This window comes from Triticum dicoccoides, chromosome 5B (assembly GCF_002162155.2).
Source record: "Triticum dicoccoides isolate Atlit2015 ecotype Zavitan chromosome 5B, WEW_v2.0, whole genome shotgun sequence".
Lineage (NCBI taxonomy): Eukaryota > Viridiplantae > Streptophyta > Magnoliopsida > Poales > Poaceae > Triticum > Triticum dicoccoides.
In genome coordinates, this window is record NC_041389.1 from 610,364,621 (window position 1) to 610,368,378 (window position 3,758).

A 3,758-nucleotide genomic window follows, 5' to 3' on the forward strand; every position below is an offset into this window, starting at 1 on the left:
ATCCAGATCCTCGTCGAGGAGGAGCAGTTCCACCACAGAGGAGCATTAGGGAGGAGAAGGACGACGCGAGGTGGTGGGGGATCGCCGGTCGGTCGTGGTCAACGCGAGGTCGAGGGAGGGGGATGAGGACGATTTGCATGAGCTCCAGTGGTGGTCAATTGCGTTTTTCATTTTTGATTTAGGGGTGGCTGTGTAAAATTTGAGGGTCTAGTTTGTAATTTTAGAATAAAACCCATCTAGCACAAAAAGTCACGCCACGTAAGCAGAAAATGGGCTCCATCTGTCATAAACACGCTTAACAGAGCCAGATCCGCCGATCAGTGTTTTTTGCAAAAAGATTACCATAGACACGGTGTTTTTTTGCAAAAAAAAATGTATTGTAGTGATTTTCGCAAAGCTTGCCTTCAAAGTGGTGGTTTTTTGTAATTTACTCTCTGCCTGCTTGCCAAAGGCTTGGTTCAGAGTTTCAACGAGACCCGAGTAGACTAGCTACCAGAAGAAGAAAAATGTGTGTAAATGGAGACGGCCGTGTCTTAATAGTTTCTAGCACGATGGAATTGCACAAAGAAAGTGAGTGAGTACTAAAACGGAGATAATATATACTCCCTCCGTTTCAAAATAGATGACCCAACTTTGTACTAAAGTTAGTACAAAGTTGAGTCATCTATTTTGGAACGGAGGGAGTATAAGTCATCACAGTGGCTAGAGCTTGGGGGTTAGAGGTGCGTCAAGCGAGCGTATCAAGGATTCATGGGCGATATATGGCTCTACAAAAAGTGGACCCCCCCCCCCCCATCAGGTGCAATGCAACGTAATTAATTCTAGATAGGGTTGGGTGAACATGTTATATGAGGCACACCCAAAATAATTGAGCCGAAAATTACACACAGGAATGCGTATCCCTCTCCCGATGTCCAGGACTACACAAATCGAATAGCAGAAAAAATGCACAGTTTCTTGTGCTTTTTTCGATAAAGGGCAATTTGTTCAAACGTTATATCATGTTGATATAATCACAATGAGCAAAAACCTGACATCCGCATAATAAGTTGCACACAACGAACAAGTTTAGGAAAAAGTAAAAACAATCTATAGAAAAAGATAATAAATTAAATAGTTGCTTAGGAGTTAGGACGAATGAGGTCCTATCAGAAAACTACACCGCCATTCATGATGGGAGAAAACTTCTCCGGTCATGTGCTCCAACCAGGTAGATGTCATCATAAAAAGGACCCTATCTTCAAACACGGCTCTACATGCAGATATGCATGAGGAAACATGGTGAGGAATTGTTCGCCGGCTGGGAGACATCTTCAAGCTGCAATGGTCGCCAAAAGTCGGAAATTATCTATGAAGATTGTGTACAAAGGTTGAAGACGTCAGCTAAAAATGTGTCGTCTACCTTCTTTGTCAACACAAGTAGATTGTTTTACCCTTCAAAATTAAGGGTTTAATCCTTACCCTGGGAATGCATTGGAAATTGTAAACTTTTGTAAATGCGGCAAACCAAAGAAAACCCCTGTAAATTAGCATCACAAACTCACATTCTTTAAGGCATTTCCACTTTTATTTCTGCTGTGGCGTTTTCTCGACGACAATGTAACCCAAAAAGATGGCGTGCACGACCACCTACTGTGCACATGTATATGCATGTTTTGTTAGAATAAATCCGAGTTTCACCGTCGATCATCCGAGGACCAAGCAATCACACGAGCACGACATCGAGATTTGTTAACGAGGTTCACCGATATGGCTACATCTCCGGGGCATGACTAAGGGCGCTCCTCCCGTGACACCGTCACAATACCGCACACCGGTCACCCGGGCACCGGCACACGCCGCCGGCTCCCCCTTGCGCGCCTGTGCTATTATGTTGGCATAGGTTACATCGTGTGTCTACCCCCGCTATATAAGAGAGGCCTAGGATACAAGTGTCCTACTAGGACACGACACATCCTATGTAAACACGATACAACTACAAGTCCAACTGTAACCTACCTTGTACACTATATTCGACACAACTCTAACAAACTCCACCTTGGCGAATATTCTCCACCACCTTGAGTTCGTCCATGCAGCAAACTTCCATGTACATTGGACTTGAGTTTATCCCATGAGCACCGCTGCTACTTCAAAGACTCCATGTGACTCCACCTGCAACTTGTAGTCCCTTCTTTTCTTGACCACAATCAACACTCGAGCAAAATTAGTTTCCTTGTTACTCTAGTTTGTACTCCCAACTTCCAAAGTATCCGTCAATACCATCACACACCGATCACTGACCTGCGTGAAAGTGAACAACTCACATATTGGATGTCACACATAAGAGTTACCTGAACTCAACATTACCGCTCCTTTCTTGACCGCCTGTCTGAAACTTGAAGGAATTTCACCGTTGCTTGTAGTCATCCCGAGTCAAATTTGCAGTTGTCTCATCACATGTATGACCACCAGAGCCCTGGCCCGTCTTCATGCCCGTGCATACCGCCCGCCTCGCCGCTATTACAGCGTCGAGCCTCCACTGTCCTGGTCGAGTCTCAAGGGTCGCGAACCCACACCACTCAACCTCCACTGCAGAGTACCACCGATCATCACCGACCGATGACGAGTTTCACGCTTCTATCAGACCACTGGGCTCCAGTCCGAACTACGTGTCCCTCGCTTTTTTTTCGCCTGCTGAATAGGCTTCGACCCCGTCGACTTACGCCGTAGCCCCTCAATCCAGCTGCACCTTCAACATGACTTCATGGTAGATGATCAGTCCACCCCTGCGCCTCATCGACTTCAAGCTTCGTGTATACACCACCTTGAATCAATCCCGCGCCATAGTCTTGTCGAAGCCACACAAGCCCTCGGGGCCTGCGCCACGTGTTTCCACGCCCCAGAAGTCGGTCAGCATCAGCATCACGCTCCGATGTCGTTGTCGCCGATCCACCACCGTCTTCTGTTCCAACCGACTTGCGCCGATCCGTCAGACTGCCTAGTCCGACCCAGCCGAACTCGTTTGACTGTATGACACGCTCGAGGCCCCCAATTCGTCTTCGGCGAATTTCCATCCATCACATAATGATTCCATCACAGCTGACATGACTTCCCGCAACGCCTTCAAGCATCCATGTTGTGCCAACAAAACTTTTATCCGTGTCTGCCATAACCCAAGGTTTTCAGTTCCGTGAACTTCTCCACCTCAAACCTGATACCCGTTGGCGCCATGGTTCTTCGTACAGCTGAAACTTTGAAAAAATATCCGAGTTTCCAACACGTGCTCAAGTACATAAAATGTAGTAGTAGCAAATTCCTACCAAAAATATTTCTTCTACTCACGTGTAGTAGCTCCCAGCTCAACTCCACATGCTGTTGTTGCTTTGTCACGATGCTCTCCAATGGACTGTCGTTTGTTGGACTTTTTTCGCTAGATGTGACCTACCTCTCGCCGTGCCCACTTGAGGACTCGGTCCTCTTTTTTTCACAAAACAAATCTCTGGCGTGCATGGCTTCCTTAGGATCGATACATTGCCTATCGATCAGATCTACCATCACGCGCCTCGTGATCGCTTTTTTCAATCTCGCAGAGAACCACACCATAGCCGGCTGCATCTCAACTCGATACTTTCTCGGGATCAACAATCCACAACTTCCGGACAACCTAGCTCTGATACCATTTGTTAGAATAAATCCGAGTTTCACCGTCGATCATCCGAGGATCAAACAATCACACGAGCACGACATTGAGATTTGTTAACGAGGTTCACCGATAT